The following is a 14,335-nucleotide window of genomic DNA, read 5'->3' as shown; positions in this document are numbered from 1 at the left end:
TGAGCTTGAGCTAGCTGGCTTGAGCTTGAGCTAGATAGCTTGAGCTTGAGCTAGCTAGCTAGCTTGAGCTAGCTAGCTAGAGCTCGACCTATGAAAAGCTGCGCAAACACTTATTCTATAATAATTGCGAAAATTAAAAATTTCACAAGTGAAAAGCTGCATAAACAGTAATTCTATGTGTGGGGCATTATTAGGGGGAGGTGTCTTGTCAAAATATGGCTGGACTAAAGACCTCAACCCAGATAGGGTGGAAGGCCCTATGATCGGTCTGTTACTAATCGGTGACCGATAAAGACCTGACCAAGGCCTGTAGTAAGCTTGGTTAGGCATTACAGGAGATAACACTAAGACCGAGGGGTCTTAGAGAGCCCTCTAGCGGGGCGAATAGAGCTAGATCGAGCCTTGGGAAAGCTAGATCGAGCAGGACTGAAGCTAAAGGATAGACCGAGAGGTCTGTCTGGTCCTCCTAGAGAGGCCAAGAGAAAGTACGAGAAGCCAACTAAAGCTTGATCGGGCCTTCAGCAAGCACGACCGAGCTGTACCGGAGCTAACACTAAGACCGAGGGGTCTTAGAGAGCCCTCTAGCGGGGCGAATAGAGCTAGATCGAGCCTTGGGAAAGCTAGATCGAGCAGGACTGAAGCTAAACGATAGACCGAGAGGTCTGTCTGGTCCTCCTAGAGAGGCCAAGAGAAAAAACGAGAAGCTAACTAAAGCTTGATCGGGCCTTCAGCAAGCACGACCGAGCTGTACCGGAGCTAACACTAAGACCGAGGGGTCTTAGAGAGCCCTCTAGCGGGGCGAATAGAGCTTGATCAAGCCTTGGGCAAGCTAGATCGAGCAGGACTGAAGCTAAGCAAGAGACCGAGAGGTCTGTCTGGTCCTCCTAGAGAGGCCAAGAGAAAGTACGAGAAGCCAACTAAAGCTTGATCGGGCCTTCAGCAAGCACGACCGAGCTGTACCGGAGCTAACACTAAGACCGAGGGGTCTTAGAGAGCCCTCTAGCGGGGCGAATAGAGCTAGATCGAGCCTTGGGAAAGCTAGATCGAGCAGGACTGAAGCTAAACGATAGACCGAGAGGTCTGTCTGGTCCTCCTAGAGAGGCCAAGAGAAAGTACGAGAAGCTAACTAAAGCTTGATCGCGCCTTCAGCAAGCACGATTGAGCAAGACCGGAGCTAACACTAAGACCGAAGTGTCTTAGAGAACCCTCTGGTGGGGCGAATAGAGCTAGATCGAGCCTTGGGAAAGCTAGATCGAGTAAGATTGAAGCTGAAAGAGTGTCAGAGGAGCAAATGAACCTCCAAAAAGTGAAAATCAAATTTTAGAAAAAACACAAGTTAAATACTGCATGGACAGTATTTCTATGTGTGGGGCATTATTAGGGGGAGGTGTCTTGTCAAAATATGGCTGGACTAAAGACCTCAACCCGGATAGGGTGGAAGGCCCCATGATCGGTCTGTTACTAATCGGTGACCGATAAAGACCTGACCAAGGCCTGTAGTAAGCTTGGTTAGGCATTACAGGAGTTAACACTAAGACCGAGGGGTCTTAGAGAGCCCTCTAGCGGGGCGAATAGAGCTAGATCGAGCCTTGGGAAAGCTAGATCGAGCAGGACTGAAGCTAAGCAAGAGACCGAAAGGTCTGTCTGGTCCTCCTAGAGAGGCCAAGAGAAAGTACGAGAAGCTAACTAAAGCTTGATCAGGCCTTCAGCAAGCACGACCGAGCTGTACCGGAGCTAACACTAAGACCGAGGGGTCTTAGAGAGCCCTCTAGCAGGGCGAATAGATCTAGATCGAGCCTTGGGAAAGCTAGATCGAGCAGGACTGAAGCTAAACGATAGACCGAGAGGTCTGTCTGGTCCTCCTAGAGAGGCCAAGAGAAAGTACGAGAAGCTAACTAAAGCTTGATCGGGCCTTCAGCAAGCACGACCGAGCTGTACCGGAGCTAACACTAAGACCGAGGGGTCTTAGAGAGCCCTCTAGCAGGGCGAATAGAGCTAGATCGAGCCTTGGGAAAGCTAGATCAAGCAGGACTGAAGCTAAACGATAGACCGAGAGGTCTGTCTGGTCCTCCTATAGAGGCCAAGAGAAAGTACGAGAATCTAACTAAAGCTTGATCGGGCCTTCAGCAAGCACGACCGAGCTGTACCGGAGCTAACACTAAGACCGAGGGGTCTTAGAGAGCCCTCTAGCAGGGCGAATAGAGCTAGATCGAGCCTTGGGAAAGCTAGATCGAGCAGGACTGAAGCTAAACGATAGACCGAGAGGTCTGTCTGGTCCTCCTAGAGAGGCCAAGAGGAAGTACGAGAAGCTAACTAAAGCTTGATCGCGCCTTCAGCAAGCACGATTGAGCAAGACCGGAGCTAACACTAAGACCGAAGTGTCTTAGAGAGCCCTCTAGTGGGGCGAATAGAGCTAGATCGAGCCTTGGGAAAGCTAGATCGAGTAAGATTGAAGCTGAAAGAGTGTCAGAGGAGCAAATGAACCTCCAAAAAGTGAAAATCAAATTTTAGAAAAAAACACAAGTTAAATACTGCATGGACAGTAATTCTATGTGTGGGGCATTATTAGGGAGAGGTGTCTTGTCAAAATATGGCTGGACTAAAGACCTCAACCCGGATAGGGTGGAAGGCCCTATGATTGGTCTGTTACTAATCGGTGACCGATAAAGACCTGACCAAGGCCTGTAGTAAGCTTGGTTAGGCATTACAGAAGATAACACTAAGACCGAGGGGTCTTAGAGAGCCCTCTAGCGGGGCGAATAGAGCTTGATCAAGCCTTGGGCAAGCTAGATCGAGCAGGACTGAAGCTAAACGATAGACCGAGAGGTCTGTCTGGTCCTCCTAGAGAGGCCAAGAGAAAGTACGAGAATCTAACTAAAGCTGGGTCGGGCCTTCAGCAAGCACGACCGAGCAGTACCGGAGCTAACACTAAGACCGAGGGGTCTTAGAGAGCCCTCTAGTGGGGCGAATAGAGCTAGATCGAGCCTTGGGAAAGCTAGATCGAGCAGGACTGAAGCTAAACGATAAACCGAAAGGTCTGACGGGTCCTCATAAGAGGCATGGAGAAAGATCTGATACTAAAGTACCTCTCGGAAGTAATAAAATATGCCTGATGAAGCCGGGTATGATGTTTGTTGTTTGATGGCATTCATCGATTAGGTCTGGTGGATTCCCCATTACTCCGAGTGGTACTAGTAGAGGCTCCTACAGGGGTGAGCAAAGCGAGATCAAGCCTTAGGCAAGCTAGATCGAGCAGAACTGAAGCTGAAAAGCAAAATAAATGACAGGTCTGTCCAAATCAATAAACTTGAAATCCAGTGTGGTCACCACGGGTCACGAGGTGAATTCCTAGCGATTGTCTGCTGAACGTATAGGAAGGCCCGAAACGAACGATAATTTCATTGCACAGTGGAGATACTATACGTTCAGGAGTAGCATACATCGGGTTTGATCTATGATCATGTCTGGTCTCCGAGGATCCACCGGGTTACCAACTGGCACCGCTGTACTGGGTGTAAAACTGGGCCACCTGAAGTCCCGGGTGTAAAACTAGGTGCCTCTGTGCCAAAGTAGCGGCTTGCGTAGTGCATTATGCCTCCGGCTTGCGAAATGGTTATAAGCAATAACAACAGGACGCCGCGGGGTGTTCACTTAAAGGAGTAACGTTCTCTCAAGGGAGGGGATCTAAAAATCTTGATAAAACATTTATTCTATGCAAAATTTGTGCGCAAATTTTGCAAAGTAAAAAGCTGCACTGTAGCAAATTCTATGTGTGTAGCATTATTAGGGAAGTGTTGTTTGATGGCACCTCTCTACTTGATGCACCAAAGAACTACCTTGATGGCTCATGACCGCTGGTAATCTGTCGTCGCTAGTAGTTCGGAACTGAGAACAAATATGTTCGCAAATTACAACAATTATACAGCATATTGCTGAATAAAGCAGAACCGAATAATACTCAGTGACTTTACACCAAGACTGACTAATGTCTGGATTGTATCGTCCTACTCGAGTAAGGCGAAGAAAAGCTAGAAAGATACGCTTTTCACAAAGCAGGCTTAATGCATGCAAACCAAGGAGGAAGGAGTGATGCCCCTCCTTATAATAAGCAGAACCAAATAAAGAACAGACAGCATCATCTGTACAGTGACCAAGAAGAGGTGAAACTTCTGTATGTGAAAAGGCAATTTGAGCGAGATTTATTAGCAGACTAGTATTATGTTGTTTCTAGTAGGCGAAAGCCGAAACATCAACATGTGAAAATCTGATATTAAATCCTCAATCATTTTCCCTAGTATTATACAGCTATGAGTAACCTTAATTGGACACGGCAATTATTGCTGACCGGTGAAACTTTCGCATGGGAAAGACACACACACTTCTTGACAAAGCAATAAGTATTATGCTGTTTCTAGTACGCGAAAGCAGAAACATCAGCATGTGAAAGTTGTGAAGTTGAAGAATTTTTGTGTTGAGTACGATGTTGTTACTAGTAACCATGTCGACAGCTGAGAACTGTTCTCTAACCAATAGAAGGTGAAACTTCTGTATGTGAAAAGGCAATTTGAGCGAGATTTCTTAGCAGACTAGTATTATGTTGTTTCTAGTAGGCGAAAGCCGAAACATCAACATGTGAAAATCTGATATTAAATCCTCAATCATTTTCCCTAGTATTATACAGCTACTAGTAGCCGTAATTGGTCAGGGAAACATTGTTGACCGGTGAAACTTCACATGGGAAAGACACACAAATTACTTGACAAAACAATAAGTATTATGCTGTTTCTAGTATGCGAAAGCAGAAACATCAGCATGTGAAAGTTGTGAAGTTGAAAAGTTTTTGTGTTGAGTACGGTGTTGTTACTAGTAACCATGTCGACAGCTGGAAAGCTGTTCTCTAACCAATAAAAGGTAAAACTTCTGTATCTGAAGAGGCGGCGTGATTGAGATTTTTAACAGACTAGTATTATGTTGTTTCTAGTAGGCGAGAGCCGAAACATCGACATGTGAACATCTGGTTTTTAAATCATGAGTCAATTCTCCCTAGTATGATACAGTTGTTAGCCGGTATTGGTAACAGTAGAACAGAGATTTGGAGGGCAAAACCTGCTCATGGGAAATGCTCACAGAGCGCTATCTACCAGTACACATAGTATTATGCTGTTTCTAGTACGCGCGAGCCGAAACATCAGCATGTGAAATGTGTAATCGTGGGTAACTCTAAGTGTGTAGAGTACTGTGTAGTAACTAGTAGCCATGCCAAAGCATGCATTGAAACTCTTCGTGATTTAAAAAGCTCAAAGCAAGATTGACGAGGCCGCAAGGCTATGTCTTTCTAAATTCGAACAAATCGAAAGATTGTTCAAAGTACAATTAAACTGATTGATCCTGTCAGTTGCCATATGCTTGTCTGAAAGACTAAGCCATGCATGTGCAAGCGAAGCTTGAAAAAGTGGAACCGCGAATGGCTCATTAAATCAGTTACTATCTATTAGTTGATTTGCAAGCTAAATGAATAACTGCGGTAACCCTGCAGCTAATGCATGCTGATTGTCCGACACTGTCGGAGACTTTTACAAGACTACACCGGGTGATTTGCTAAGTACAGACACATCCCGTGATGAGTCCTAGTAACTGAAAGATCCCAGATAGCTTCGGCTTGGGGACGGAACTTCCGAATTTCTGACCTATCAACCTATGATGGTAGTGTAACGGACTACCATGGTTGTGACGGGTAACGGGGAATCAGGGTTCGATTCCGGAGAGGGAGCCTTAGAAACGGCTACCACATCCAAGGAAGGCAGCAGGCACGCAAATTACCCACTCTCCGCACGAGGAGGTAGTGACTAGAAATAATGATATGAACCTTTATGGTTTGTAATCAGAATGGAATGGACTTAAAAGCTCCATTGATGAACGAGTAGAGGGCAAGTCTGGTGCCAGCAGCCGCGGTAATACCAGCCTCTACAAGCGTATGCAATAGTTGCTGCGTTTAAAAAGCTCATAGTTGGATCTGTTTGAGTAGAACGGCAACATGGTCTTCAGTTAAATCTGTTGACTCGTTCCGCTCATCCTTCGCATCGAAGAAATAGTTTGCACTTAAATGTGACGAACTGTGGAAACGGTGTTTTCACCCTGAGAAAATTAGAGTGTTCAAAGCATCCTTTGGGATCGAATAATAAAGCATGGAATAATGGAGAATGACCCGCTACTCGATTGATGCCGGTTGGCTGAGTGCGGTAATGATTGAAAGGAACAGACGGGGGCATTTGTATTGCTACGTTAGAGGTGAAATTCTTGGATCGTGGCAAGACAAACTACTGCGAAAGCATTTGCCAAGAATGTTTTCATTAATCAAGAACGAAAGTCAGAGTATTGAAGAGGATTAGATACCCTCGTAATTCTGACCATAAACTATACCAACCTACAATTTGTCAAAGTCGATCTTGACTTGGCAAGAGATTAACCGGGAAACCAAAGTTTATTGGTTCCGGGGGAAGTATGGTTGCAAAATCGAAACTTAAAGGAATTGACGGAAGGGCACCACCAGGAGTGGAGCCTGCGGCTTAATTTGACTCAACACGGGAAAACTCACCCGGTCCAGACATCTTAAGGATTGACAGATTGAATATCTTTCATGATTATATGGGCGGTGGTGCATGGCCGTTCTTAGTTAGTGGAGTGATCTGTCTGGTTAATTCCGATAACGAACGAGATCTTCTCCATCTAAATAATGAAATTCACTATATGTGAATTCAAACACTTCTTAGAGGAACTATGCGGAATTAAATACCGCAGATGAAGTGAGGCTATAACAGGTCTGTGATGCCCTTAGATGTTCTGGACTGCACGCGCGCTACACTGTGTACTTTTAGATTGAGTACTCAGCCCTTGGTCCGAAATGGACTGGGCAATCAGAGAAAAGTACAGCGCTTCAAGGGGATCGTCTGTTGTAACTTGCAGACGTGAACCAGGAATTCCTGGTACTTATGAGTCAACAACTCATAGGGATTACGTCCCTGCCCTTTGTACACACCGCCCGTCGCTACTACTGATTGGATAGTTAAGCAAGAATTGCAAATTCCTACTGTTGGGACTTCGGTCTCCGGCAACGGGATGAAGCGGATCGAGCTTAATTGTCTAGAGGAAGTAAAAGTCGTAACAAGGTTTCCGTAGGGGAACCTGCGGAAGGATCAGTGATTGATTCCTTCGGGCATGGCTGCTGGTAGAGGCCATGTCTGTAGTGCGCATGACGCTCTGTCGCTAGAGATTGCTTGGCAACCAATCTCGAATTATGTATCGAGCTCAAAAACTACTTGTGTGGATACATAGTTCAGCAGTCATGGCAAGGGACTGCTTAAAGGGAGACTAGTTAGCAAAAGCAGCCTAGCAGAACTGCAGCTATCTAGATCTCAGAAGCTGGGTTATAGAAGCCCAGCTATAGACTTGTGAATGAGAAAGGCCTAAAAAGGTCCACAAGTCGCGTGGTTAGAACCGACACGCAAAAATCCCAGCGAGTGACAGAGCGTTGCGCTGTTCAGTGGGAAAGAGTTGAGCTACTCGGGGCGCCCACTGAACTTGCTCCGAGCCAAAGGCTCGAAAAAACACAGCTTAGCCTCAGATCCTTTACATAGAAGGCTAGCTAAAATAAACTTACCTTGGACGAGGGTAAAGTTTAGTCAGTTCTTAGGGGAGAGTAATCCACAGCTTCTCGCCCTCTGAACATTCTCCCAGATATGTAGGTCTGGGAGAGTCTCCTCCTGTTCTTCGGAATCTGGAGGTAGACAAAGACAGTACGATACGATCTTGCATCGGGATGACTAACCGATAATGATCATAATCTGACAATTTTTCCGGCTTGAGGCACCGGAGTCAGATTAAAGACACATACTGAACTAAAGGCGTATGTGCAAAGCTTGTCGGAGTGTAGAGAGTCAAGCTGAGTTGACTCGTCACGTGGTGATGACAACAGCCATGTGCAAAACACTCACAACTTTATCGTCTATGTGGAAAAGGTTGCTAACAGCGCTCTCTATGAGAGGCCCTCGCATATAACTATACGAGGAAAAGGCGATAGAGTTGTTTGAATGTGGGGCAGGTTCATCGACAAGCTAAGTTGATCACATTCTTGTTGTGGCATCCTACTAGAATTGGTCACGGTCTGCACCAACTCTCCCCAAGTTGGCCAGACTTAAAACTAGAAATAAGGTTTGCAGCTATGTGAACCTAGAAACTGTAAAGGAGTTGAAAGAACTTAAAGGAATTGAAAGAGGCCTTGAGGTATATCCTCTTGGTAAAGACCCACAAAAGCTCACAAAAGTGGCTTCGAAGGGCAAAACTGGTTCATCCAAAACAATTGGAGAGCTTAAAGCAGAACCAATTCGAATGAAACACTATTGGTGAAACTTCATCATGAGAACGTCACAAGCTGATCACGCTCTATGATATGACTAGTATTATGTTGCTTCTAGTAGGCTAAGCGCAAGCCGAAACATCAACATGTGAAAGTCGTAGAATTTTGCAATCAAACTGTGGCTAGTACTGTGATGTTACTAGTAACCTGGTGTTCCGTCATATGGCCAAGAGAGCATTTGAAGGCGAAACTTCTGCATGGGAAAGCTGCATCATGATCAAAATTTTATATCGAGTATTATGTTGACGTTAGTAGGCCTTGGCCGAAAACGCAGCATGTGAAAGGTATAGATAAAAGTTATTGTTGCAGTCAGTACTGTGTAGTTACTAGTAGCTGGATTTAAGCTCAAAATGAGACACTGTTGGTGAAACTTCATCATGAGAATGTCACAAGCTGATCAAGCTCTATGATATGACTAGTATTATGTTGCTTCTAGTAGGCTAAGCGCAAGCCGAAACATCAACATGTGAAAGTCGTAGAATTTTGCGATCAAATTGTGGCTAGTACTGTGATGTTACTAGTAACCTTGTGTTACGTCATATGGCCAAGAGAGCATTTGAAGGCGAAACTTCTGCATGGGGAAGCTGCATCATGAACAAAAGTTTATATCGAGTATTATGTTGACATTAGTAGGCCCTGGCCGAAAGCGCAGCATGTGAAAGGTATAGATAAAAGTTATCGTTGCAGTCAGTACTGTGTAGTTACTAGTAGCTGGATTTAAGCTCGAAATGAGACACTGTTGGTGAAACTTCATCATGAGAACGTCACAAGCTGATCACGCTCCATGATATGACTAGTATTATGTTGCTTCTAGTAGGCTAAGCGCAAGCCGAAACATCAACATGTGAAAGTCGTAGAATTTTGCGATCAAATTGTGGCTAGTACTGTGATGTTACTAGTAACCTTGTGTTACGTCATATGGCCAAGAGAGCATTTGAAGGCGAAACTTCTGCATGGGGAAGCTGCATCATGAACAAAAGTTTATATCGAGTATTATGTTGACGTTAGTAGGCCCTGGCCGAAAGCGCAGCATGTGAAAGGTATAGATAAAAGTTAGCGTTGCAGTCAGTACTGTGTAGTTACTAGTAGCTGGATTTAAGCTCGAAATGAGACACTGTTGGTGAAACTTCATCATGAGAACGTCACAAGCTGATCACGCTCTATGATATGACTAGTATTATGTTGCTTCTAGTAGGCTAAGCGCAAGCCGAAACATCAACATGTGAAAGTCGTAGAATTTTGCAATCAAACTGTGGCTAGTACTGTGATGTTACTAGTAACCTTTTCTTACGTCATATGGCCAAGAGAGCATTTGAAGGCGAAACTTCTGCATGGGGAAGCTGCATCATGAACAAAAGTTTATATCGAGTATTATGTTGACGTTAGTAGGCCCTGGCCGAAAGCGCAGCATGTGAAAGGTATAGATAAAAGTTATCGTTGCAGTCAGTACTGTGTAGTTACTAGTAGCTGGATTTAAGCTCGAAGTGAGACACTGTTGGTGAAACTTCATCATGAGAACGTCACAAGCTGATCACGCTCTATGATATGACTAGTATTATGTTGCTTATAGTAGGCTAAGCGCAAGCCGAAACATCAACATGTGAAAGTCGTAGAATTTTGCGATCAAATTGTGGCTAGTACTGTGATGTTACTAGTAACCTTGTGTTACGTCATATGGCCAAGAGAGCATTTGAAGGCGAAACTTCTGCATGGGGAAGCTGCATCATGAACAAAAGTTTATATCGAGTATTATGTTGACGTTAGTAGGCCCTGGCCGAAAGCGCAGCATGTGAAAGGTATAGATAAAAGTTAGCGTTGCAGTCAGTACTGTGTAGTTACTAGTAGCTGGATTTAAGCTCGAAATGAGACACTGTTGGTGAAACTTCATCATGAGAACGTCACAAGCTGATCACGCTCTATGATATGACTAGTATTATGTTGCTTCTAGTAGGCTAAGCGCAAGCCGAAACATCAACATGTGAAAGTCGTAGAATTTTGCAATCAAACTGTGGCTAGTACTGTGATGTTACTAGTAACCTTTTCTTACGTCATATGGCCAAGAGAGCATTTGAAGGCGAAACTTCTGCATGGGGAAGCTGCATCATGAACAAAAGTTTATATCGAGTATTATGTTGACGTTAGTAGGCCCTGGCCGAAAGCGCAGCATGTGAAAGGTATAGATAAAAGTTATTGTTGCAGTCAGTACTGTGTAGTTACTAGTAGCTGGATTTAAGCTCAAAATGAGACACTGTTGGTGAAACTTCATCATGAGAATGTCACAAGCTGATCACGCTCTATGATATGACTAGTATTATGTTGCTTCTAGTAGGCTAAGCGCAAGCCGAAACATCAACATGTGAAAGTCGTAGAATTTTGCAATCAAACTGTGGCTAGTACTGTGATGTTACTAGTAACCTTTTCTTACGTCATATGGCCAAGAGAGCATTTGAAGGCGAAACTTCTGCATGGGGAAGCTGCATCATGAACAAAAGTTTATATCGAGTATTATGTTGACGTTAGTAGGCCCTGGCCGAAAGCGCAGCATGTGAAAGGTATAGATAAAAGTTAGCGTTGCAGTCAGTACTGTGTAGTTACTAGTAGCTGGATTTAAGCTCGAAATGAGACACTGTTGGTGAAACTTCATCATGAGAACGTCACAAGCTGATCACGCTCTATGATATGACTAGTATTATGTTGCTTCTAGTAGGCTAAGCGCAAGCCGAAACATCAACATGTGAAAGTCGTAGAATTTTGCAATCAAACTGTGGCTAGTACTGTGATGTTACTAGTAACCTTTTCTTACGTCATATGGCCAAGAGAGCATTTGAAGGCGAAACTTCTGCATGGGGAAGCTGCATCATGAACAAAAGTTTATATCGAGTATTATGTTGACGTTAGTAGGCCCTGGCCGAAAGCGCAGCATGTGAAAGGTATAGATAAAAGTTATTGTTGCAGTCAGTACTGTGTAGTTACTAGTAGCTGGATTTAAGCTCAAAATGAGACACTGTTGGTGAAACTTCATCATGAGAATGTCACAAGCTGATCACGCTCTATGATATGACTAGTATTATGTTGCTTCTAGTAGGCTAAGCGCAAGCCGAAACATCAACATGTGAAAGTCGTAGAATTTTGCAATCAAACTGTGGCTAGTACTGTGATGTTACTAGTAACCTTTTCTTACGTCATATGGCCAAGAGAGCATTTGAAGGCGAAACTTCTGCATGGGGAAGCTGCATCATGAACAAAAGTTTATATCGAGTATTATGTTGACGTTAGTAGGCCCTGGCCGAAAGCGCAGCATGTGAAAGGTATAGATAAAAGTTAGCGTTGCAGTCAGTACTGTGTAGTTACTAGTAGCTGGATTTAAGCTCGAAATGAGACACTGTTGGTGAAACTTCATCATGAGAACGTCACAAGCTGATCACGCTCTATGATATGACTAGTATTATGTTGCTTCTAGTAGGCTAAGCGCAAGCCGAAACATCAACATGTGAAAGTCGTAGAATTTTGCAATCAAACTGTGGCTAGTACTGTGATGTTACTAGTAACCTTTTCTTACGTCATATGGCCAAGAGAGCATTTGAAGGCGAAACTTCTGCATGGGGAAGCTGCATCATGAACAAAAGTTTATATCGAGTATTATGTTGACGTTAGTAGGCCCTGGCCGAAAGCGCAGCATGTGAAAGGTATAGATAAAAGTTATCGTTGCAGTCAGTACTGTGTAGTTACTAGTAGCTGGATTTAAGCTCGAAGTGAGACACTGTTGGTGAAACTTCATCATGAGAACGTCACAAGCTGATCACGCTCTATGATATGACTAGTATTATGTTGCTTATAGTAGGCTAAGCGCAAGCCGAAACATCAACATGTGAAAGTCGTAGAATTTTGCGATCAAACTGTGGCTAGTACTTTGATGATGCTTGTAGCCAACCGAATTGGTTGAAAAGCCCAATAAGTAAGCTAACTTGGGAGAGCTTGTTGGAAACCAAATGCTACTAGATTGGTCCAAATACATCCTTCAACAGGGGATCACTTGGCTCGCTTTACGAAGAGGAGCACAGCTATATGTGTTAATTCGGTATGAATCGCAAGATTTGTTTACCGACCTCTCTAACGCAAAAGGCGGTCTCGGCTTCGGCTGTTGACTGCGTCCGATTCAGGGTTATATAACTCTCGATTGAACACATTGATGTTCTATTGTTGGTGCTTCCAATAAAATTGGAACACTTAAAGCAGAACCGATTCAAATAATAGCATTCTGATCAATGATTGCATTCCTTGATCAAGAACTGCTGGAGTCATTGTGATGGCGAATTTTCTTCATAAGAAAATTGCAAAGAGACGGAACTTAATGAGACTAGTATTATGTTGTTTCTAGTAAGCGGAAGCTGAAACAGCAACATGTGAAAATCAAGTTTTGTTCAATGATCTCGAGGCGATAAGTACTATGAAGCAACTAGTAGCCTAAGCATGACTCAGATTTGAGACAGTCAAAAAGACTGGCGAAACTTCTTCACATGAAAGTTACATAGAGAACTACAAATGTATACAGCGAGTATTATGTTGTTTCTAGTAGGCGAAAGCTGAAACATCAACATGTGAAAGTTGTCTGCAAACTGTAGAACGATATGTGATTAGTACTGTGCTGTTACTAGTAGCCAGTCTGACTGTAGAAGCCAAGACAAAGGGAAACTAATGCATCTGAAAAGGACAAGTTATGGAAAGGTATGCACGATAAGTATTATGTTGTTTCTAGTAAGCGGCAGCTGAAACATCAACATGTGAACGTCGTTGTGTACAGTAACCTAGAACTATATAGTCCTTAGTAACGTGCATTTACTAGTACCTGTAATTGGTATTCAGACTCAGGCAGTTTGGAATAGTTTGGCAAAGATGCACCAGAGAAAACTGGGATTTGATACAGAAATTGTTGAATACAAGTATTATGCTGCTTCTAGTAGGTTGAATCCGAAACATCAGCATGTGAAAATTGAAAACATTTCTGGTTCGAATTGTCACAAGTATTTGGTGATCTGAGTAGCCAAACTCACTACAACGCCAATTGAAGGCAAAAATTCTCAACGGGAAAAGCTATTCTCATTGAATGAGCTAACAAGACGAGTATTATGTTGCTTCTAGTAGGCGAAAGCCAAAACATCAACATGTGAAAGTCTTGCTGAACAAATTTAATGTTGTTGAGCTCAGTACCGTGTGAATTAGTAGCCATAATTGGCGAGCGAAAATTGAACTGGCGAAACTTCGTCTTTGGAAAATTGCAGATGCCGAGCACTTATTTTGCAACGAGTATTATGTTGACTGTAGTAAGCGAAAGCCGAAACAGCAACATGTGAAAGCTGTTGAAATTTGTGGTCATTTTGCAATAAGTACAAGGAGTGTAACTAGTAGCCAGGTCAAAATTTGGGATAAGAATGAGCAAAAATTCTGCATGAGAACAGTTGAAATTATGAAACTAAATTACAAAGACTAGTATTATGTTGTTTCGAGTACGCGAAAGCGGAAACATCAACATGTGAACGTTTGTAACGAAGTTTCGTTAATTTTCAGCCTAGTACTGAGCAAGAACGAGTAGCCTCATCTCCAATCCCACGCAAAATGTAGTGAAATATGTGAGTGAACCTTATTCACGGTGAGGGTTTCCCGAGGTCTGTATTGCAGCGAGTATTATGTTGCTTCTAGTAAGCGAAAGCTGAAACAACAACATTTGAAAGTTGGAATTAATGACTGAATGGAAACTTCGACCTGTGTTTGATAGTAGTAGCGAACAAAACTGCTGAATCGGTTTCTGTCTCATATTGGTCAGTGAACCAATTAAGAGACAATCAACTACATAACCTGAATTGGGCGAGAGAACCCCCTTAACTTAAGCATATCAGTAAGGGGAGGAAAAGAAATCAACTGAGA

The 14,335-nt window shown here is 43.5% G+C and overlaps 1 non-coding gene and 1 pseudogene across 1 annotated transcript in view; both read left to right on the top strand.

Moving 5' to 3' along the window:
* Positions 1–12,426: 12,426 nt before the first annotated feature.
* LOC142356018 (5.8S ribosomal RNA) lies at positions 12,427–12,578 on the top strand (annotated as a pseudogene).
* Positions 12,579–14,261: 1,683 nt separating this feature from the next.
* The window catches only part of LOC142356019 (large subunit ribosomal RNA), a 3,522-nt gene continuing 3,448 nt past the window's right edge, over positions 14,262–14,335 (top strand). Inside the window, exon 1 of the ribosomal RNA XR_012761344.1 lies at positions 14,262–14,335. This exon is cut by the window's right edge and continues 3,448 nt beyond it. This is a non-coding gene — a ribosomal RNA (large subunit ribosomal RNA).

The sequence above is a fragment of the Convolutriloba macropyga genome, unplaced genomic scaffold, assembly GCF_964194025.1.
Source record: "Convolutriloba macropyga unplaced genomic scaffold, txConMacr16.3 SCAFFOLD_4527, whole genome shotgun sequence".
In the NCBI taxonomy this organism is placed as follows: domain Eukaryota; kingdom Metazoa; phylum Xenacoelomorpha; order Acoela; family Convolutidae; genus Convolutriloba; species Convolutriloba macropyga.
This window is presented reverse-complemented; position numbering and strand designations above follow the sequence as displayed.